At 39.0% G+C, this 23,221-nt stretch overlaps 7 non-coding genes across 7 annotated transcripts; all 7 read left to right on the top strand.

Moving 5' to 3' along the window:
- Positions 1–4,997: 4,997 nt before the first annotated feature.
- Positions 4,998–5,070, top strand: TRNAR-UCG (transfer RNA arginine (anticodon UCG)). Its single transcript has one exon. It is a non-coding gene; the product is annotated as a tRNA-Arg (tRNA).
- Positions 5,071–6,822: 1,752 nt separating this feature from the next.
- Positions 6,823–6,895, top strand: TRNAR-UCG (transfer RNA arginine (anticodon UCG)). The gene has a single exon. It is a non-coding gene; the product is annotated as a tRNA-Arg (tRNA).
- A 1,751-nt stretch (positions 6,896–8,646) lies between these two features.
- TRNAR-UCG (transfer RNA arginine (anticodon UCG)) lies at positions 8,647–8,719 on the top strand. Its single transcript has one exon. It is a non-coding gene; the product is annotated as a tRNA-Arg (tRNA).
- Positions 8,720–12,295: 3,576 nt separating this feature from the next.
- On the top strand, positions 12,296–12,368 carry TRNAR-UCG (transfer RNA arginine (anticodon UCG)). The gene has a single exon. It is a non-coding gene; the product is annotated as a tRNA-Arg (tRNA).
- Positions 12,369–14,120: 1,752 nt separating this feature from the next.
- Positions 14,121–14,193, top strand: TRNAR-UCG (transfer RNA arginine (anticodon UCG)). The gene has a single exon. It is a non-coding gene; the product is annotated as a tRNA-Arg (tRNA).
- Positions 14,194–17,770: 3,577 nt separating this feature from the next.
- TRNAR-UCG (transfer RNA arginine (anticodon UCG)) lies at positions 17,771–17,843 on the top strand. The gene has a single exon. It is a non-coding gene; the product is annotated as a tRNA-Arg (tRNA).
- A 3,577-nt stretch (positions 17,844–21,420) lies between these two features.
- TRNAL-UAG (transfer RNA leucine (anticodon UAG)) lies at positions 21,421–21,493 on the top strand. The gene has a single exon. It is a non-coding gene; the product is annotated as a tRNA-Leu (tRNA).
- Positions 21,494–23,221: the final 1,728 nt, after the last annotated feature.

The following is a 23,221-nucleotide window of genomic DNA, read 5'->3' as shown; positions in this document are numbered from 1 at the left end:
GCCCCAGTTGTGTAATCTGTCAAGGACTGGTCTCTTGCAGATTGAGTCATCTAGTTGCAATTGTGTGGTAAAAATCACCCTTACAACCATTTTTGCTATAAACTTGAGATCTTTCTGAGATACTATCTCACAGACTTCTTATGAATGAGGAACTCTGAAATTGTCACATTCCAATTTGTACGTCCTTAAAACTCTGCTGGTTATTCAAATGGACAGATTGTTTTTTAAATTCCTTTCTGTATCGAGTTGTAGTTATATTGATACAGAGGCATAATTGTTGAATGATATATATTGGTTTGATTGAAATATGTTCGTAGAGGTGGTGATAGGCTTTCTGTGTCTGTCTGAGAGCAAGGACCGGTTAACATGTTTTTCCAAGAGCAGTTTGTTGTGAAAGGTATCAGGCAAAGGAGTATGTATTGTGATGTGGTTCTCTGACTGCTTCTGTCCGCTTGCCAAAAGTTCCAAGGCCCTATGATAGCACAAAAACGGTAAGATTGAAGTGGTGGGTGCCGGAGGTTTAAAATGGTCAGTTTAATTAAAGACAGAAAAGTGAAACGAATGACTGCAGAAATACTGTATGTGGCCATGAACTGAGATGAAAGGATGATTTTGGAACTCTGTCTTGCAGATTACCCTCAATGCCGCAATGGATAGGGCACTACTCTCACAGACCAGGGTGTGTAAGTTTAAGTCTATCTGAGGTGCACACCCTGAACTAATACATTTTTGCTGAAACCTAATCATATTGTTTACTCTTCCTCGTAGCAGCTTTCCAGGGTGATAGTATATTGCAACAGAACCATTCCACTTTTCACTGAAAAGAGTCATGCTGGTTACCCAAATGTGCATCGTGTCATTTTATACAACTTTCTTTATTGAAATTAAACTTGGACTCACTTGAAATATTCTCTTTCAAAATGAATGTTTTGAGCTGCTGTGAATTTTATTTCTAGAGGTGGTGACAGGCTTTCAGGTACATGCTTAGGTCAAGGCCCTGTTCATGTCACTTGTATAAGCTAATTCAGGGAGCAAATTAGCAAGTCAAGAAATGGGAAGTCTGAACTACTGTCAAAGCAGTTTCATTCTCTTTTCAAATAATCCAAAAATACCATTGCAGCATAAAACAGAGTATTCAATAAAAGAAGAAAGGAGGATTAACGCCAAAAAAGCACATCATAGGATATGAAACTTTGGAAATTATCTAGATATTGTTTGAAAAAACTTCTTTGATGGAAAGAAGATGAAGAACGGTATGGGATCCTGTCCTGCGCACCTGTAATTGATATGTTCCACATCCATTCATACCACCTAACCCTAAACACACAAACATATTGCAGTCAGTGACCATGTGGCCTAATGGATAAGGCGTCTGACTTCGGATCAGAGCATTGAGGGTTCTACTCCCTTCATGGTTGAGTCTTTTTCTCACAGCACCCAACTTATCTTCACATACAAACTGGAAACACACTCTTACAATACTCCTTTCACTCTCACTCATTAGGAAAGCCCAATGCAAACTGCACAATCTGTCACGTTATGCCATCAGCATTGCTACTTTTCTGTCTTTCTGCCATACCAAAGTACCTCTTCATAAATGCCACAGATATGCAATCCGTATACAACAATATGACATGGCACAATCATTCTGAACAGAACTGTGGGTAGATTCAGTTCAGGGAGTGTGTGCGTGCAGAAAGCAGAAACTATGCATGGGTAGAAGCTCTATGATTTTCTCCAGGAATAATGCAAATTGTCCCTCAGAAAAATGTATACTACTAGAGAAGAATCATAAAGGATTGACACAATTGCTGCCTTTGCTGTTGCCCCAGTTGTGTAATCTGTCAAGGACTGGTCTCTTGCAGATTGAGGCACCTAGTTGTAATTGTGTGATAAAAATCACCCTTACAACCATTTTTGCTATAAACTTGAGATCTTTCTGAGATTCTATCTCACAGACTTCTTATGAATGAGGAACTCTGAAATTGTCACATTCCAATTTGTACGTCCTTAAAACTCTGCTGGTTATTCAAATGGGCAGATTGTTTTTTAAATTCCTTTCTGTCTCGAGTTGTAGTTATATTGATACAGAGGCATAATTGTTGAATGATATATATTGGTTTGATTGAAATATGTTCGTAGAGGTGGTGATAGGCTTTCTGTGTCTGTCTGAGAGCAAGGACCGGGTAACGTCTTTTTCCAAGAGCAGTTTGTTGTGAAAGGTATCAGGCAAAGGAGTATGTATTGTGATGTGGTTCTCTGACTGCTTCTGTCCACTTGCCAAAAGTTCCAAGGCCCTATGATAGCACAAAAACGGTAAGATTGAAGTGGTGGGTGCCGGAGGTTTAAAATGGTCAGTTTAATTAAAGACAGAAAAGTGAAACGAATGACTGCAGAAATACTGTATGTGGCCATGAACTGAGATGAAAGGATGATTTTGGAACTCTGTCTTGCAGATTACCCTCAATGCCGCAATGGATAGGGCACTACTCTCACAGACCAGGGTGTGTAAGTTTAAGTCTATCTGAGGTGCACACCCTGAACTAATACATTTTTGCTGAAACCTAATCATATTGTTTACTCTTTCTCGTAGCAGCTTGCCAGGGTGATAGTATATTGCAACAGAACCATTCCACTTCTTCACTGAAAAGAGTCATGCTGGTTACCCAAATGTGCAGCGTGTCATTTTATACAACTTTCTTTATTGAAATTAAACTTGGACTCACTTGAAATATTCTCTTTCAAAATGAATGTTTTGAGCTGCTGTGAATTTTATTTCTAGAGGTGGTGACAGGCTTTCAGGAACGTGCTTAGGTCAAGGCCCTGTTCATGTCACTTGTATAAGCTAATTCAGGGAGCAAATTAGCAAGTCAAGAAATGGGAAGTCTGAACTACTGTCAAAGCAGTTTCATTCTCTTTTCAAATAATCCAAAAATACCATTGCAGCATAAAACAGAGTATTCAATAAAAGAAGAAAGGAGGATTAACGCCAAAAAAGCACATCATAGGATATGAAACTTTGGAAATTATCTAGATATTGTTTGAAAAAACTTCTTTGATGGAAAGAAGATGAAGAACGGTATGGGATCCTGTCCTGCGCACCTGTAATTGATATGTTCCACATCCATTCATACCACCTAACCCTAAACACACAAACATATTGCAGTCAGTGACCATGTGGCCTAATGGATAAGGCGTCTGACTTCGGATCAGAGCATTGAGGGTTCTACTCCCTTCATGGTTGAGTCTTTTTCTCACAGCACCCAACTTATCTTCACATACAAACTGGAAACACACTCTTACAATACTCCTTTCACTCTCACTCATTAGGAAAGCCCAATGCAAACTGCACAATCTGTCACGTTATGCCATCAGCATTGCTACTTTTCTGTCTTTCTGCCATACCAAAGTACCTCTTCATAAATGCCACAGATATGCAATCCGTATACAACAATATGACATGGCACAATCATTCTGAACAGAACTGTGGGTAGATTCAGTTCAGGGAGTGTGTGCGTGCAGAAAGCAGAAACTATGCATGGGTAGAAGCTCTATGATTTTCTCCAGGAATAATGCAAATTGTCCCTCAGAAAAATGTATACTACTAGAGAAGAATCATAAAGGATTGACACAATTGCTGCCTTTGCTGTTGCCCCAGTTGTGTAATCTGTCAAGGACTGGTCTCTTGCAGATTGAGGCACCTAGTTGTAATTGTGTGATAAAAATCACCCTTACAACCATTTTTGCTATAAACTTGAGATCTTTCTGAGATTCTATCTCACAGACTTCTTATGAATGAGGAACTCTGAAATTGTCACATTCCAATTTGTACGTCCTTAAAACTCTGCTGGTTATTCAAATGGGCAGATTGTTTTTTAAATTCCTTTCTGTCTCGAGTTGTAGTTATATTGATACAGAGGCATAATTGTTGAATGATATATATTGGTTTGATTGAAATATGTTCGTAGAGGTGGTGATAGGCTTTCTGTGTCTGTCTGAGAGCAAGGACCGGGTAACGTCTTTTTCCAAGAGCAGTTTGTTGTGAAAGGTATCAGGCAAAGGAGTATGTATTGTGATGTGGTTCTCTGACTGCTTCTGTCCACTTGCCAAAAGTTCCAAGGCCCTATGATAGCACAAAAACGGTAAGATTGAAGTGGTGGGTGCCGGAGGTTTAAAATGGTCAGTTTAATTAAAGACAGAAAAGTGAAACGAATGACTGCAGAAATACTGTATGTGGCCATGAACTGAGATGAAAGGATGATTTTGGAACTCTGTCTTGCAGATTACCCTCAATGCCGCAATGGATAGGGCACTACTCTCACAGACCAGGGTGTGTAAGTTTAAGTCTATCTGAGGTGCACACCCTGAACTAATACATTTTTGCTGAAACCTAATCATATTGTTTACTCTTTCTCGTAGCAGCTTGCCAGGGTGATAGTATATTGCAACAGAACCATTCCACTTCTTCACTGAAAAGAGTCATGCTGGTTACCCAAATGTGCAGCGTGTCATTTTATACAACTTTCTTTATTGAAATTAAACTTGGACTCACTTGAAATATTCTCTTTCAAAATGAATGTTTTGAGCTGCTGTGAATTTTATTTCTAGAGGTGGTGACAGGCTTTCAGGAACGTGCTTAGGTCAAGGCCCTGTTCATGTCACTTGTATAAGCTAATTCAGGGAGCAAATTAGCAAGTCAAGAAATGGGAAGTCTGAACTACTGTCAAAGCAGTTTCATTCTCTTTTCAAATAATCCAAAAATACCATTGCAGCATAAAACAGAGTATTCAATAGAAGAATAAAGGAGGATTAACGGCAAAAAAGCACATCATAAGATATGAAACTTTGGAAATTATCTAGATATTGTTTGAAAAAACTCCTTTGATGGAAAGAAGATGAAGAACGGTATGGGATCCTGTCCTGCGCACCTGTAATTGATATGTTCCACATTCATTCATACCACCTAGCCCTAAACACCCAAACATGTTGCAGTCAGTGACCATGTGGCCTAATGGATAAGGTGTCTGACTTCGGATCAGAAGATTGAGGGTTCGAGTCCCTTCATGGTTAAGTCTTTTTCTCACAGCACCCAACTTATCTTTACATACAAACTGGAAACACACTCTTACAATACTCCTTTCACTCTCACTCATTAAGAAAGCCCAATGCAAACTGCACAATCTGTCACGTTATGCCATCAGCATTGCTACTTTTCTGTCTTTCTGCCATACCAAAGTACCTCTTCATAAATGCCACAGATATGCAATACGTATACAACAATATGACATGGCACAATCATTCTGAACAGAACTGTGGGTAGATTCAGTGCAGGGAGTGTGTGCGTGCAGAAAGCAGAAACTATGCATGGGTAGAAGCTCTATGATTTTCTCCAGGAATAATGCAAATTGTCCCTCAGAAAAAGTATAGTACTAGAGAAGAATCATAAAGGATTGACACAATGGCTGCCTTTGTTGTTGCCCCAGTTGTGTAATCAGTCAAGGACTGGTCTCTTGCAGATTGAGGCACCTAGTTGTAATTGTGTGGTAAAAATCACCCTTACAACCATTTTTGCTATAAACGTGAGATCTTTCTGAGATACTATCTCACAGACTTCTTATGAATGAGGAACTCTGAAATTGTCACATTCCAATTTGTACGTCCTTAAAACTCTGCTGGTTATTCAAATGGGCAGATTGTTTTTTAAATTCCTTTCTGTCTCGAGTTGTAGTTTTATTGATACAGAGGCATAATTGTTGAATGATATATACTGGTTTGATTGAAATATGTTCGTAGAGGTGGTGATAGGCTTTCTGTGTCTGTCTGAGAGCAAGGACCGGTTAACGTCTTTTTCCAAGAGCAGTTTGTTGTGAAAGGTATCAGGCAAAGGAGTATGTATTGTGATGTGGTTCTCTGACTGCTTCTGTCCACTTGCCAAAAGTTCCAAGGCCCTATGATAGCACAAAAACAGAAAGATTGAAGTGGTGGGTGCCGGAGGTTTAAAATGGTCAGTTTAATTAAAGACAGAAAAGTGAAACGAATGACTTCAGAAATACTGTATGTGGCCATGAACTGAGATGAAAGGATGATTTTGGAACTCTGTCTTGCAGATTACCCTCAATGCCGCAATGGATAGGGCACTACTCTCACAGACCAGGGTGTGTAAGTTTAAGTCTATCTGAGGTGCACACCCTGAACTAATACATTTTTGCTGAAACCTAATCATATTGTTTACTCTTCCTCGTAGCAGCTTGCCAGGGTGATAGTATATTGCAACAGAACCATTCCACTTCTTCACTGAAAAGAGTCATGCTGGTTACCCAAATGTGCAGCGTGTCATTTTATACAACTTTCTTTATTGAAATTAAACTTGGACTCACTTGAAATATTCTCTTTCAAAATGAATGTTTTGAGCTGCTGTGAATTTTATTTCTAGAGGTGGTGACAGGCTTTCAGGTACGTGCTTAGGTCAAGGCCCTGTTCATGTCACTTGTATAAGCTAATTCAGGGAGCAAATTAGCAAGTCAAGAAATGGGAAGTCTGAACTACTGTCAATGCAGTTTCATTCTCTTTTCAAATAATCCAAAAATACCATTGCAGCATAAAACAGAGTATTCAATAAAAGAAGAAAGGAGGAGTAACGCCAAAAAAGCACAGCATAAGATATGAAACTTTGGAAATTATCTAGATACTGTTTGAAAAAACTCCTTTGATGGAAAGAAGATGAAGAACGGTATGGGATCCTGTCCTGCGCACCTGTAATTGATATGTTCCACATCCATTCATACCACCTAACCCTAAACACCCAAACATGTTGCAGTCAGTGACCATGTGGCCTAATGGATAAGGCGTCTGACTTCGGATCAGAAGATTGAGGGTTCGAGTCCCTTCATGGTTAAGTCTTTTTCTCACAGCACCCAACTTATCTTTACATACAAACTGGAAACACACTCTTACAATACTCCTTTCACTCTCACTCATTAAGAAAGCCCAATGCAAACTGCACAATCAGTCACGTTATACCTTCAGCATTGCTACTTTTCAATCTTTCTGCCATACCAAAGTACCTCTTCATAAATGCAATGGATATGCAATACGTATACAACAATATGACATGGCACAATCATTCTGAACAGAACTGTGGGTAGATTCAGTGCAGGGAGTGTGTGCGTGCAGAAAGAAGAAACTATGCATGGGTAGAAGCTCTATGATTTTCTCCAGGAATAATGCAAATTGTCCCTCAGAAAAAGTATAGTACTAGAGAAGAATCATAAAGGATTGACACAATTGCTGCTTTGCTGTTGCCCCAGTTGTGTAATCTGTCAAGGACTGGTCTCTTGCAGATTGAGTTATCTAGTTGCAATTGTGTGGTAAAAATCACCCTTACAACCATTTTTGCTATAAACTTGAGATCTTTCTGAGATACTATCTCACAGACTTCTTATGAATGAGGAACTCTGAAATTGTCACATTCCAATTTGTACTTCCTTAAAACTCTGCTGGTTATTCAAATGGACAGATTGTTTTTTAAATTCCTTTCTGTATCGAGTTGTAGTTATATTGATACAGAGGCATAATTGTTGAATGATATATATTGGTTTGATTGAAATATGTTCGTAGAGGTGGTGATAGGCTTTCTGTGTCTGTCTGAGAGCAAGGACCGGTTAACGTCTTTTTCCAAGAGCAGTTTGTTGTGAAAGGTATCAGGCAAAGGAGTATGTATTGTGATGTGGTTCTCTGACTGCTTCTGTCCACTTGCCAAAAGTTCCAAGGCCCTATGATAGCACAAAAACGGTAAGATTGAAGTGGTGGGTGCCGGAGGTTTAAAATGGTCAGTTTAATTAAAGACAGAAAAGTGAAACGAATGACTGCAGAAATACTGTATGTGGCCATGAACTGAGATGAAAGGATGATTTTGGAACTCTGTCTTGCAGATTACCCTCAATGCCGCAATGGATAGGGCACTACTCTCACAGACCAGGGTGTGTAAGTTTAAGTCTATCTGAGGTGCACACCCTGAACTAATACATTTTTGCTGAAACCTAATCATATTGATTACTCTTCCTCGTAGCAGCTTGCCAGGGTGATAGTATATTGCAACAGAACCATTCCACTTCTTCACTGAAAAGAGTCATGCTGGTTACCCAAATGTGCAGCGTGTCATTTTATACAACTTTCTTTATTGAAATTAAACTTGGACTCACTTGAAATATTCTCTTTCAAAATGAATGTTTTGAGCTGCTGTGAATTTTATTTCTAGAGGTGGTGACAGGCTTTCAGGTACGTGCTTAGGTCAAGGCCCTGTTCATGTCACTTGTATAAGCTAATTCAGGGAGCAAATTAGCAAGTCAAGAAATGGGAAGTCTGAACTACTGTCAAAGCAGTTTCATTCTCTTTTCAAATAATCCAAAAATACCATTGCAGCATAAAACAGAGTATTCAATAGAAGAATAAAGGAGGATTAACGGCAAAAAAGCACATCATAAGATATGAAACTTTGGAAATTATCTAGATATTGTTTGAAAAAACTCCTTTGATGGAAAGAAGATGAAGAACGGTATGGGATCCTGTCCTGCGCAACTGTAATTGATATGTTCCACATTCATTCATACCACCTAACCCTAAACACCCAAACATGTTACAGTCAGTGACCATGTGGCCTAATGGATAAGGCGTCTGACTTCGGATCAGAAGATTGAGGGTTCGAGTCCCTTCATGGTTAAGTCTTTTTCTCACAGCACCCAACTTATCTTTACATACAAACTGGAAACACACTCTTACAATACTCCTTTCACTCTCACTCATTAAGAAAGCCCAATGCAAACTGCACAATCAGTCACGTTATACCTTCAGCATTGCTACTTTTCAATTTTTCTGCCATACCAAAGTACCTCTTCATAAATGCAATGGATATGCAATACGTATACAACAATATGACATGGCACAATCATTCTGAACAGAACTGTGGGTAGATTCAGTGCAGGGAGTGTGTGCGTGTAGAAAGCAGAAACTATGCATGGGTAGAAGCTCTATGATTTTCTCCAGGAATAATGCAAATTGTCCCTCAGAAAAAGTATAGTACTAGAGAAGAATCATAAAGGATTGACACAATTGCTGCCTTTGCTGTTGCCCCAGTTGTGTAATCTGTCAAGACTGGTCTCTTGCAGATTGAGTCATCTAGTTGCAATTGTGTGGTAAAAATCACCCTTACAACCATTTTTGCTATAAACTTGAGATCTTTCTGAGATACTATCTCACAGACTTCTTATGAATGAGGAACTCTGAAATTGTCACATTCCAATTTGTACGTCCTTAAAACTCTGCTGGTTATTCAAATGGACAGATTGTTTTTTAAATTCCTTTCTGTATCGAGTTGTAGTTATATTGATACAGAGGCATAATTGTTGAATGATATATATTGGTTTGATTGAAATATGTTCGTAGAGGTGGTGATAGGCTTTCTGTGTCTGTCTGAGAGCAAGGACCGGTTAACATGTTTTTCCAAGAGCAGTTTGTTGTGAAAGGTATCAGGCAAAGGAGTATGTATTGTGATGTGGTTCTCTGACTGCTTCTGTCCGCTTGCCAAAAGTTCCAAGGCCCTATGATAGCACAAAAACGGTAAGATTGAAGTGGTGGGTGCCGGAGGTTTAAAATGGTCAGTTTAATTAAAGACAGAAAAGTGAAACGAATGACTGCAGAAATACTGTATGTGGCCATGAACTGAGATGAAAGGATGATTTTGGAACTCTGTCTTGCAGATTACCCTCAATGCCGCAATGGATAGGGCACTACTCTCACAGACCAGGGTGTGTAAGTTTAAGTCTATCTGAGTTGCACACCCTGAACTAATACATTTTTGCTGAAACCTAATCATATTGTTTACTCTTCCTCGTAGCAGCTTTCCAGGGTGATAGTATATTGCAACAGAACCATTCCACTTCTTCACTGAAAAGAGTCATGCTGGTTACCCAAATGTGCATCGTGTCATTTTATACAACTTTCTTTATTGAAATTAAACTTGGACTCACTTGAAATATTCTCTTTCAAAATGAATGTTTTGAGCTGCTGTGAATTTTATTTCTAGAGGTGGTGACAGGCTTTCAGGTACATGCTTAGGTCAAGGCCCTGTTCATGTCACTTGTATAAGCTAATTCAGGGAGCAAATTAGCAAGTCAAGAAATGGGAAGTCTGAACTACTGTCAAAGCAGTTTCATTCTCTTTTCAAATAATCCAAAAATACCATTGCAGCATAAAACAGAGTATTCAATAAAAGAAGAAAGGAGGATTAACGCCAAAAAAGCACATCATAAGATATGAAACTTTGGAAATTATCTAGATATTGTTTGAAAAAACTCCTTTGATGGAAAGAAGATGAAGAACGGTATGGGATCCTGTCCTGTGCACCTGTAATTGATATGTTCCACATCCATTCATACCACCTAACCCTAAACACACAAACATATTGCAGTCAGTGACCATGTGGCCTAATGGATAAGGCGTCTGACTTCGGATCAGAGCATTGAGGGTTCTACTCCCTTCATGGTTGAGTCTTTTTCTCACAGCACCCAACTTATCTTCACATACAAACTGGAAACACACTCTTACAATACTCCTTTCACTCTCACTCATTAGGAAAGCCCAATGCAAACTGCACAATCTGTCACGTTATGCCATCAGCATTGCTACTTTTCTGTCTTTCTGCCATACCAAAGTACCTCTTCATAAATGCCACAGATATGCAATCCGTATACAACAATATGACATGGCACAATCATTCTGAACAGAACTGTGGGTAGATTCAGTTCAGGGAGTGTGTGCGTGCAGAAAGCAGAAACTATGCATGGGTAGAAGCTCTATGATTTTCTCCAGGAATAATGCAAATTGTCCCTCAGAAAAAGTATACTACTAGAGAAGAATCATAAAGGATTGACACAATTGCTGCCTTTGCTGTTGCCCCAGTTGTGTAATCTGTCAAGGACTGGTCTCTTGCAGATTGAGGCACCTAGTTGTAATTGTGTGATAAAAATCACCCTTACAACCATTTTTGCTATAAACTTGAGATCTTTCTGAGATTCTATCTCACAGACTTCTTATGAATGAGGAACTCTGAAATTGTCACATTCCAATTTGTACGTCCTTAAAACTCTGCTGGTTATTCAAATGGGCAGATTGTTTTTTAAATTCCTTTCTGTCTCGAGTTGTAGTTATATTGATACAGAGGCATAATTGTTGAATGATATATATTGGTTTGATTGAAATATGTTCGTAGAGGTGGTGATAGGCTTTCTGTGTCTGTCTGAGAGCAAGGACCGGGTAACGTCTTTTTCCAAGAGCAGTTTGTTGTGAAAGGTATCAGGCAAAGGAGTATGTATTGTGATGTGGTTCTCTGACTGCTTCTGTCCACTTGCCAAAAGTTCCAAGGCCTTATGATAGCACAAAAACGGTAAGATTGAAGTGGTGGGTGCCGGAGGTTTAAAATGGTCAGTTTAATTAAAGACAGAAAAGTGAAACGAATGACTGCAGAAATACTGTATGTGGCCATGAACTGAGATGAAAGGATGATTTTGGAACTCTGTCTTGCAGATTACCCTCAATGCCGCAATGGATAGGGCACTACTCTCACAGACCAGGGTGTGTAAGTTTAAGTCTATCTGAGGTGCACACCCTGAACTAATACATTTTTGCTGAAACCTAATCATATTGTTTACTCTTCCTCGTAGCAGCTTGCCAGGGTGATAGTATATTGCAACAGAACCATTCCACTTCTTCACTGAAAAGAGTCATGCTGGTTACCCAAATGTGCAGCATGTCATTTTATACAACTTTCTTTATTGAAATTAAACTTGGACTCACTTGAAATATTCTCTTTCAAAATGAATGTTTTGAGCTGCTGTGAATTTTATTTCTAGAGGTGGTGACAGGTTTTCAGGTACATGCTTAGGTCAAGGCCCTGTTCATGTCACTTGTATAAGCTAATTCAGGGAGCAAATTAGCAAGTCAAGAAATGGGAAGTCTGAACTACTGTCAATGCAGTTTCATTCTCTTTTCAAATAATCCAAAAATACCATTGCAGCATAAAACAGAGTATTCAATAAAAGAAGAAAGGAGGAGTAACGCCAAAAAAGCACAGCATAAGATATGAAACTTTGGAAATTATCTAGATACTGTTTGAAAAAACTCCTTTGATGGAAAGAAGATGAAGAACGGTATGGGATCCTGTCCTGCGCACCTGTAATTGATATGTTCCACATCCATTCATACCACCTAACCCTAAACACCCAAACATGTTGCAGTCAGTGACCATGTGGCCTAATGGATAAGGCGTTTGACTTCGGATCAGAAGATTGAGGGTTCGAGTCCCTTCATGGTTAAGTCTTTTTCTCACAGCACCCAACTTATCTTTACATACAAACTGGAAACACACTCTTACAATACTCCTTTCACTCTCACTCATTAAGAAAGCCCAATGCAAACTGCACAATCAGTCACGTTATACCTTCAGCATTGCTACTTTTCAATCTTTCTGCCATACCAAAGTACCTCTTCATAAATGCAATGGATATGCAATACGTATACAACAATATGACATGGCACAATCATTCTGAACAGAACTGTGGGTAGATTCAGTGCAGGGAGTGTGTGCGTGCTGAAAGAAGAAACTATGCATGGGTAGAAGCTCTATGATTTTCTCCAGGAATAATGCAAATTGTCCCTCAGAAAAAGTATAGTACTAGAGAAGAATCATAAAGGATTGACACAATTGCTGCCTTTGCTGTTGCCCCAGTTGTGTAATCTGTCAAGGACTGGTCTCTTGCAGATTGAGTCATCTAGTTGCAATTGTGTGGTAAAAATCACCCTTACAACCATTTTTGCTATAAACTTGAGATCTTTCTGACATACTATCTCACAGACTTCTTATGAATGAGGAACTCTGAAATTGTCACATTCCAATTTGTACTTCCTTAAAACTCTGCTGGTTATTCAAATGGACAGATTGTTTTTTAAATTCCTTTCTGTATCGAGTTGTAGTTATATTGATACAGAGGCATAATTGTTGAATGATATATATTGGTTTGATTGAAATATGTTCGTAGAGGTGGTGATAGGCTTTCTGTGTCTGTCTGAGAGCAAGGACCGGTTAACGTCTTTTTCCAAGAGCAGTTTGTTGTGAAAGGTATCAGGCAAAGGAGTATGTATTGTGATGTGGTTCTCTGACTGCTTCTGTCCACTTGCCAAAAGTTCCAAGGCCCTATGATAGCACAAAAACGGTAAGATTGAAGTGGTGGGTGCCGGAGGTTTAAAATGGTCAGTTTAATTAAAGACAGAAAAGTGAAACGAATGACTGCAGAAATACTGTATGTGGCCATGAACTGAGATGAAAGGATGATTTTGGAACTCTGTCTTGCAGATTACCCTCAATGCCGCAATGGATAGGGCACTACTCTCACAGACCAGGGTGTGTAAGTTTAAGTCTATCTGAGGTGCACACCCTGAACTAATACATTTTTGCTGAAACCTAATCATATTGATTACTCTTCCTCGTAGCAGCTTGCCAGGGTGATAGTATATTGCAACAGAACCATTCCACTTCTTCACTGAAAAGAGTCATGCTGGTTACCCAAATGTGCAGCGTGTCATTTTATACAACTTTCTTTATTGAAATTAAACTTGGACTCACTTGAAATATTCTCTTTCAAAATGAATGTTTTGAGCTGCTGTGAATTTTATTTCTAGAGGTGGTGACAGGCTTTCAGGTACGTGCTTAGGTCAAGGCCCTGTTCATGTCACTTGTATAAGCTAATTCAGGGAGCAAATTAGCAAGTCAAGAAATGGGAAGTCTGAACTACTGTCAAAGCAGTTTCATTCTCTTTTCAAATAATCCAAAAATACCATTGCAGCATAAAACAGAGTATTCAATAGAAGAATAAAGGAGGATTAACGGCAAAAAAGCACATCATAAGATATGAAACTTTGGAAATTATCTAGATATTGTTTGAAAAAACTCCTTTGATGGAAAGAAGATGAAGAACGGTATGGGATCCTGTCCTGCGCAACTGTAATTGATATGTTCCACATTCATTCATACCACCTAACCCTAAACACCCAAACATGTTACAGTCAGTGACCATGTGGCCTAATGGATAAGGCGTCTGACTTCGGATCAGAAGATTGAGGGTTCGAGTCCCTTCATGGTTAAGTCTTTTTCTCACAGCACCCAACTTATCTTTACATACAAACTGGAAACACACTCTTACAATACTCCTTTCACTCTCACTCATTAAGAAAGCCCAATGCAAACTGCACAATCAGTCACGTTATACCTTCAGCATTGCTACTTTTCAATCTTTCTGCCATACCAAAGTACCTCTTCATAAATGCAATGGATATGCAATACGTATACAACAATATGACATGGCACAATCATTCTGAACAGAACTGTGGGTAGATTCAGTGCAGGGAGTGTGTGCGTGCAGAAAGCAGAAACTATGCATGGGTAGAAGCTCTATGATTTTCTCCAGGAATAATGCAAATTGTCCCTCAGAAAAAGTATACTACTAGAGAAGAATCATAAAGGATTGACACAATTGCTGCCTTTGCTGTTGCCCCAGTTGTGTAATCTGTCAAGGACTGGTCTCTTGCAGATTGAGTCATCTAGTTGCAATTGTGTGGTAAAAATCACCCTTACAACCATTTTTGCTATAAACTTGAGATCTTTCTGAGATACTATCTCACAGACTTCTTATGAATGAGGAACTCTGAAATTGTCACATTCCAATTTGTACGTCCTTAAAACTCTGCTGGTTATTCAAATGGACAGATTGTTTTTTAAATTCCTTTCTGTATCGAGTTGTAGTTATATTGATACAGAGGCATAATTGTTGAATGATATATATTGGTTTGATTGAAATATGTTCGTAGAGGTGGTGATAGGCTTTCTGTGTCTGTCTGAGAGCAAGGACCGGTTAACATGTTTTTCCAAGAGCAGTTTGTTGTGAAAGGTATCAGGCAAAGGAGTATGTATTGTGATGTGGTTCTCTGACTGCTTCTGTCCGCTTGCCAAAAGTTCCAAGGCCCTATGATAGCACAAAAACGGTAAGATTGAAGTGGTGGGTGCCGGAGGTTTAAAATGGTCAGTTTAATTAAAGACAGAAAAGTGAAACGAATGACTGCAGAAATACTGTATGTGGCCATGAACTGAGATGAAAGGATGATTTTGGAACTCTGTCTTGCAGATTACCCTCAATGCCGCAATGGATAGGGCACTACTCTCACAGACCAGGGTGTGTAAGTTTAAGTCTATCTGAGGTGCACACCCTGAACTAATACATTTTTGCTGAAACCTAATCATATTGTTTACTCTTCCTCGTAGCAGCTTTCCAGGGTGATAGTATATTGCAACAGAACCATTCCACTTTTCACTGAAAAGAGTCATGCTGGTTACCCAAATGTGCATCGTGTCATTTTATACAACTTTCTTTATTGAAATTAAACTTGGACTCACTTGAAATATTCTCTTTCAAAATGAATGTTTTGAGCTGCTGTGAATTTTATTTCTAGAGGTGGTGACAGGCTTTCAGGTACATGCTTAGGTCAAGGCCCTGTTCATGTCACTTGTATAAGCTAATTCAGGGAGCAAATTAGCAAGTCAAGAAATGGGAAGTCTGAACTACTGTCAAAGCAGTTTCATTCTCTTTTCAAATAATCCAAAAATACCATTGCAGCATAAAACAGAGTATTCAATAAAAGAAGAAAGGAGGATTAACGCCAAAAAAGCACATCATAGGATATGAAACTTTGGAAATTATCTAGATATTGTTTGAAAAAACTTCTTTGATGGAAAGAAGATGAAGAACGGTATGGGATCCTGTCCTGCGCACCTGTAATTGATATGTTCCACATCCATTCATACCACCTAACCCTAAACACACAAACATATTGCAGTCAGTGACCATGTGGCCTAATGGATAAGGCGTCTGACTTCGGATCAGAGCATTGAGGGTTCTACTCCCTTCATGGTTGAGTCTTTTTCTCACAGCACCCAACTTATCTTCACATACAAACTGGAAACACACTCTTACAATACTCCTTTCACTCTCACTCATTAGGAAAGCCCAATGCAAACTGCACAATCTGTCACGTTATGCCATCAGCATTGCTACTTTTCTGTCTTTCTGCCATACCAAAGTACCTCTTCATAAATGCCACAGATATGCAATCCGTATACAACAATATGACATGGCACAATCATTCTGAACAGAACTGTGGGTAGATTCAGTTCAGGGAGTGTGTGCGTGCAGAAAGCAGAAACTATGCATGGGTAGAAGCTCTATGATTTTCTCCAGGAATAATGCAAATTGTCCCTCAGAAAAATGTATACTACTAGAGAAGAATCATAAAGGATTGACACAATTGCTGCCTTTGCTGTTGCCCCAGTTGTGTAATCTGTCAAGGACTGGTCTCTTGCAGATTGAGGCACCTAGTTGTAATTGTGTGATAAAAATCACCCTTACAACCATTTTTGCTATAAACTTGAGATCTTTCTGAGATTCTATCTCACAGACTTCTTATGAATGAGGAACTCTGAAATTGTCACATTCCAATTTGTACGTCCTTAAAACTCTGCTGGTTATTCAAATGGGCAGATTGTTTTTTAAATTCCTTTCTGTCTCGAGTTGTAGTTATATTGATACAGAGGCATAATTGTTGAATGATATATATTGGTTTGATTGAAATATGTTCGTAGAGGTGGTGATAGGCTTTCTGTGTCTGTCTGAGAGCAAGGACCGGGTAACGTCTTTTTCCAAGAGCAGTTTGTTGTGAAAGGTATCAGGCAAAGGAGTATGTATTGTGATGTGGTTCTCTGACTGCTTCTGTCCACTTGCCAAAAGTTCCAAGGCCCTATGATAGCACAAAAACGGTAAGATTGAAGTGGTGGGTGCCGGAGGTTTAAAATGGTCAGTTTAATTAAAGACAGAAAAGTGAAACGAATGACTGCAGAAATACTGTATGTGGCCATGAACTGAGATGAAAGGATGATTTTGGAACTCTGTCTTGCAGATTACCCTCAATGCCGCAATGGATAGGGCACTACTCTCACAGACCAGGGTGTGTAAGTTTAAGTCTATCTGAGGTGCACACCCTGAACTAATACATTTTTGCTGAAACCTAATCATATTGTTTACTCTTTCTCGTAGCAGCTTGCCAGGGTGATAGTATATTGCAACAGAACCATTCCACTTCTTCACTGAAAAGAGTCATGCTGGTTACCCAAATGTGCAGCGTGTCATTTTATACAACTTTCTTTATTGAAATTAAACTTGGACTCACTTGAAATATTCTCTTTCAAAATGAATGTTTTGAGCTGCTGTGAATTTTATTTCTAGAGGTGGTGACAGGCTTTCAGGAACGTGCTTAGGTCAAGGCCCTGTTCATGTCACTTGTATAAGCTAATTCAGGGAGCAAATTAGCAAGTCAAGAAATGGGAAGTCTGAACTACTGTCAAAGCAGTTTCATTCTCTTTTCAAATAATCCAAAAATACCATTGCAGCATAAAACAGAGTATTCAATAGAAGAATAAAGGAGGATTAACGGCAAAAAAGCACATCATAAGATATGAAACTTTGGAAATTATCTAGATATTGTTTGAAAAAACTCCTTTGATGGAAAGAAGATGAAGAACGGTATGGGATCCTGTCCTGCGCACCTGTAATTGATATGTTCCACATTCATTCATACCACCTAGCCCTAAACACCCAAACATGTTGCAGTCAGTGACCATGTGGCCTAATGGATAAGGTGTCTGACTTCGGATCAGAAGATTGAGGGTTCGAGTCCCTTCATGGTTAAGTCTTTTTCTCACAGCACCCAACTTATCTTTACATACAAACTGGAAACACACTCTTACAATACTCCTTTCACTCTCACTCATTAAGAAAGCCCAATGCAAACTGCACAATCAGTCACGTTATACCTTCAGCATTGCTACTTTTCAATCTTTCTGCCATACCAAAGTACCTCTTCATAAATGCAATGGATATGCAATACGTATACAACAATATGACATGGCACAATCATTCTGAACAGAACTGTGGGAAGATTCAGTGCAGGGAGTGTGTGCGTGCAGAAAGCAGAAACTATGCATGGGTAGAAGCTCTATGATTTTCTCCAGGAATAATGCAAATTGTCCCTCAGAAAAAGTATAGTACTAGAGAAGAATCATAAAGGATTGACACAATTGCTGCCTTTGCTGTTGCCCCAGTTGTGTAATCTGTCAAGGACTGGTCTCTTGCAGATTGAGTCATCTAGTTGCAATTGTGTGGTAAAAATCACCCTTACAACCATTTTTGCTATAAACTTGAGATCTTTCTGAGATACTATCTCACAGACTTCTTATGAATGAGGAACTCTGAAATTGTCACATTCCAATTTGTACGTCCTTAAAACTCTGCTGGTTATTCAAATGGACAGATTGTTTTTTAAATTCCTTTCTGTATCGAGTTGTAGTTATATTGATACAGAGGCATAATTGTTGAATGATATATATTGGTTTGATTGAAATATGTTCGTAGAGGTGGTGATAGGCTTTCTGTGTCTGTCTGAGAGCAAGGACCGGTTAACATGTTTTTCCAAGAGCAGTTTGTTGTGAAAGGTATCAGGCAAAGGAGTATGTATTGTGATGTGGTTCTCTGACTGCTTCTGTCCGCTTGCCAAAAGTTCCAAGGCCCTATGATAGCACAAAAACGGTAAGATTGAAGTGGTGGGTGCCGGAGGTTTAAAATGGTCAGTTTAATTAAAGACAGAAAAGTGAAACGAATGACTGCAGAAATACTGTATGTGGCCATGAACTGAGATGAAAGGATGATTTTGGAACTCTGTCTTGCAGATTACCCTCAATGCCGCAATGGATAGGGCACTACTCTCACAGACCAGGGTGTTTAAGTTTAAGTCTATCTGAGGTGCACACCCTGAACTAATAAATTTTTGCTGAAACCTAATCATATTGTTTACTCTTCCTCGTAGCAGCTTTCCAGGGTGATAGTATATTGCAACAGAACCATTCCACTTCTTCACTGAAAAGAGTCATGCTGGTTACCCAAATGTGCATCGTGTCATTTTATACAACTTTCTTTATTGAAATTAAACTTGGACTCACTTGAAATATTCTCTTTCAAAATGAATGTTTTGAGCTGCTGTGAATTTTATTTCTAGAGGTGGTGACAGGCTTTCAGGTACATGCTTAGGTCAAGGCCCTGTTCATGTCACTTGTATAAGCTAATTCAGGGAGCAAATTAGCAAGTCAAGAAATGGGAAGTCTGAACTAATGTCAAAGCAGTTTCATTCTCTTTTCAAATAATCCAAAAATACCATTGCAGCATAAAACAGAGTATTCAATAAAAGAAGAAAGGAGGATTAACGGCAAAAAAGCACAGCATAAGATATGAAACTTTGGAAATTATCTAGATATTGTTTGAAAAAACTCCTTTGATGGAAAGAAGATGAAGAACGGTATGGGATCCTGTCCTGCGCACCTGTAATTGATATGTTCCACATCCATTCATACCACCTAACCCTAAACACCCAAACATATTGCAGTCAGTGACCATGTGGCCTAATGGATAAGGCGTCTGACTTCGGATCAGAGCATTGAGGGTTCTACTCCCTTCATGATTGAGTCTTTTTCTCACAGCACCCAACTTATCTTCACATACAAACTGGAAACACACTCTTACAATACTCCTTTCACTCTCACTCATTAGGAAAGCCCAATGCAAACTGCACAATCTGTCACGTTATGCCATCAGAATTGCTACTTTTCTGTCTTTCTGCCATACCAAAGTACCTCTTCATAAATGCCACAGATATGCAATCCGTATACAACAATATGACATGGCACAATCATTCTGAACAGAACTGTGGGTAGATTCAGTGCAGGGAGTGTGTGCGTGCAGAAAGCAGAAACTATGCATGGGTAGAAGCTCTATGATTTTCTCCAGGAATAATGCAAATTGTCGCTCAGAAAAAGTATAGTAGTAGAGAAGAATCATAAAGGATTGACACAAAGGCTGCCTTTGCTGTTGCCCCAGTTGTGTAATCTGTCAAGGACTGGTCTCTTGCAGATTGAGGCACCTAGTTGTAAATGTGTGGTAAAAATCACCCTTACAACCATTTTTGCTATAAACGTGAGATCTTTCTGAGATACTATCTCACAAACTTCTTATGAATGAGGAACTCTGAAATTGTCACAATCCAATTTGTACGTCCTTAAAACTCTGCTGGTTATTCAAATGGGCAGATTGTTTTTTAAATTCCTTTCTGTCTCGAGTTGTAGTTTTATTGATACAGAGGCATAATTGTTGAATGATATATATTGGTTTGATTGAAATATGTTCGTAGAGGTGGTGATAGGCTTTCTGTGTCTGTCTGAGAGCAAGGACCGGTTAACGTCTTTTTCCAAGAGCACTTTGTTGTGAAAGGTATCAGGCAAAGGAGTATGTATTGTGATGTGGTTCTCTGACTGCTTCTGTCCACTTGCCAAAAGTTCCAAGGCCCTATGATAGCACAAAAACTGTAAGATTGAAGTGGTGGGTGCCGGAGGTTTAAAATGGTCAGTTTAATTAAAGACAGAAAAGTGAAACGAATGACTGCAGAAATACTGTATGTGGCCATGAACTGAGATGAAAGGATGATTTTGGAACTCTGTCTTGCAGATTACCCTCAATGCCGCAATGGATAGGGCACTACTCTCACAGACCAGGGTGTGTAAGTTTAAGTCTATCTGAGGTGCACACCCTGAACTAATACATTTTTGCTGAAACCTAATCATATTGTTTATTATTCCTCGTAGCAGCTTGCCAGGGTGATAGTATATTGCAACAGAACCATTCCACTTCTTCACTGAAAAGAGTCATGCTGGTTACCCAAATGTGCAGCGTGTCATTTTATACAACTTTCTTTATTGAAATTAAACTTGGACTCACTTGAAATATTCTCTTTCAAAATGAATGTTTTGAGCTGCTGTGAATTTTATTTCTAGAGGTGGTGACAGGCTTTCAGGTACGTGCTTAGGTCAAGGCCCTGTTCATGTCACTTGTATAAGCTAATTCAGGGAGCAAATTAGCAAGTCAAGAAATGGGAAGTCTGAACTACTGTCAAAGCAGTTTCATTCTCTTTTCAAATAATCCAAAAATACCATTGCAGCATAAAACAGAGTATTCAATAGAAGAATAAAGGAGGATTAACGGCAAAAAAGCACATCATAAGATATGAAACTTTGGAAATTATCTAGATATTGTTTGAAAAAACTCCTTTGATGGAAAGAAGATGAAGAACGGTATGGGATCCTGTCCTGCGCACCTGTAATTGATATGTTCCACATTCATTCATACCACCTAACCCTAAACACCCAAACATGTTGCAGTCAGTGACCATGTGGCCTAATGGATAAGGCGTCTGACTTAGGATCAGAAGATTGAGGGTTCGAGTCCCTTCATGGTTGAGTCTTTTTCTCACAGCACCCAACTTATCTTTACATACAAACTGGAAACACACTCTTACAATACTCCTTTCACTCTCACTCATTAAGAAAGCCCAATGCAAACTGCACAATCAGTCACGTTATACCTTCAGCATTGCTACTTTTCAATCTTTCTGCCATACCAAAGTACCTCTTCATAAATGCAATGGATATGCAATACGTATACAACAATATGACATGGCACAATCAATCTGAACAGAACTGTGGGTAGATTCAGTGCAGGGAGTGTGTGCGTGCAGAAAGAAGAAACTATGCATGGGTAGAAGCTCTATGATTTTCTCCAGGAATAATGCAAATTGTCCCTCAGAAAAAGTATAGTACTAGAGAAGAATCATAAAGGATTGACACAATTGCTGCCTTTGCTGTTGCCCCAGTTGTGTAATCTGTCAAGGACTGGTCTCTTGCAGATTGAGTCATCTAGTTGCAATTGTGTGGTAAAAATCACCCTTACAACCATTTTTGCTATAAACTTGAGATCTTTCTGAGATACTATCTCACAGACTTCTTATGAATGAGGAACTCTGAAATTGTCACATTCCAATTTGTACGTCCTTAAAACTCTGCTGGTTATTCAAATGGACAGATTGTTTTTTAAATTCCTTTCTGTATCGAGTTGTAGTTATATTGATACAGAGGCATAATTGTTGAATGATATATATTGGTTTGATTGAAATATGTTCGTAGAGGTGGTGATAGGCTTTCTGTGTCTGTCTGAGAGCAAGGACCGGTTAACGTCTTTTTCCAAGAGCAGTTTGTTGTGAAAGGTATCAGGCAAAGGAGTATGTATTGTAATGTGGTTCTCTGACTGCTTCTGTCCACTTGCCAAAAGTTCCAAGGCCCTATGATAGCACAAAAACGGTAAGATTGAAGTTGTGGGTGCCGGAGGTTTAAAATGGTCAGTTTAATTAAAGACAGAAAAGTGAAACGAATGACTGCAGAAATACTGTATGTGGCCATGAACTGAGATGAAAGGATGATTTTGGAACTCTGTCTTGCAGATTACCCTCAATGCCGCAATGGATAGGGCACTACTCTCACAGACCAGGGTGTGTAAGTTTAAGTCTATCTGAGGTGCACACCCTGAACTAATACATTTTTGCTGAAACCTAATCATATTGATTACTCTTCCTCGTAGCAGCTTGCCAGGGTGATAGTATATTGCAACAGAACCATTCCACTTCTTCACTGAAAAGAGTCATGCTGGTTACCCAAATGTGCAGCGTGTCATTTTATACAACTTTCTTTATTGAAATTAAACTTGGACTCACTTGAAATATTCTCTTTCAAAATGAATGTTTTGAGCTGCTGTGAATTTTATTTCTAGAGGTGGTGACAGGCTTTCAGGTACGTGCTTAGGTCAAGGCCCTGTTCATGTCACTTGTATAAGCTAATTCAGGGAGCAAATTAGCAAGTCAAGAAATGGGAAGTCTGAACTACTGTCAAAGCAGTTTCATTCTCTTTTCAAATAATCCAAAAATACCATTGTAGCATAAAACAGAGTATTCAATAGAAGAATAAAGGAGGATTAATGGCAAAAAAGCACATCATAAGATATGAAACTTTGGAAATTATCTAGATATTGTTTGAAAAAACTCCTTTGATGGAAAGAAGATGAAGAACGGTATGGGATCCTGTCCTGCGCAACTGTAATTGATATGTTCCACATTCATTCATACCACCTAACCCTAA

This window comes from Pleurodeles waltl, chromosome 4_1 (assembly GCF_031143425.1).
Source record: "Pleurodeles waltl isolate 20211129_DDA chromosome 4_1, aPleWal1.hap1.20221129, whole genome shotgun sequence".
In the NCBI taxonomy this organism is placed as follows: Eukaryota; Metazoa; Chordata; class Amphibia; order Caudata; family Salamandridae; genus Pleurodeles; species Pleurodeles waltl.
This window is presented reverse-complemented; position numbering and strand designations above follow the sequence as displayed.